This window comes from Macadamia integrifolia, chromosome 7, assembly GCF_013358625.1.
Source record: "Macadamia integrifolia cultivar HAES 741 chromosome 7, SCU_Mint_v3, whole genome shotgun sequence".
NCBI classification, from domain to species: domain Eukaryota; kingdom Viridiplantae; phylum Streptophyta; class Magnoliopsida; order Proteales; family Proteaceae; genus Macadamia; species Macadamia integrifolia.
In genome coordinates, this window is record NC_056563.1 from 2665900 (window position 1) to 2666499 (window position 600).

Here is a 600-nt window from a genome sequence, read left to right on the forward strand (position 1 = left end):
AGATGAGAAAAAGGAGGGAAAAAGATGGAAGGAGTTTGGGTGTTACGAGTTGGAGTTGAGCTGTTCCCTGTGGGGCCCTTACACCCGGATATTGGGCGGAGTGGTGCGATACGGTACGGTACGGTACGTCTCCCTTGACTCTCACACCCACGGTCACACACACACAACACTCTTTATTCATTCATTTTTTTATATTTTTTTTTTGGGGGTAAAGACCTCTCTCTCTCTCTCTCTCTCAACCTTCTTGGATTAACGTGAGAGAGAGAGAGAGGTGGAAAGTTTGTGAAATGGATTCTACGAGTTTGGATTTGAAGTTGGAGTAAAAGGAATAACAACAAAATATTATGATCACATATTACTTTCTGGATATTGATTTTACATCGATTTCTTATAAGAATTGATATAGGTTGATATGGTCTTAGATCCTTTAATCTTATAAATTGATTTATAAGATAGATTTTTTCTAAGATCGTATTAATAATGTCAGAGCAACCGAAAGAGTTAGTGATCCCTGAATTCAATGAAGAGATGTTGTATCCAAAAATTGATGAAGAAAATTCTACAAGTTATTTTTTTTTTTTCTTAAATACTACAAAAGGG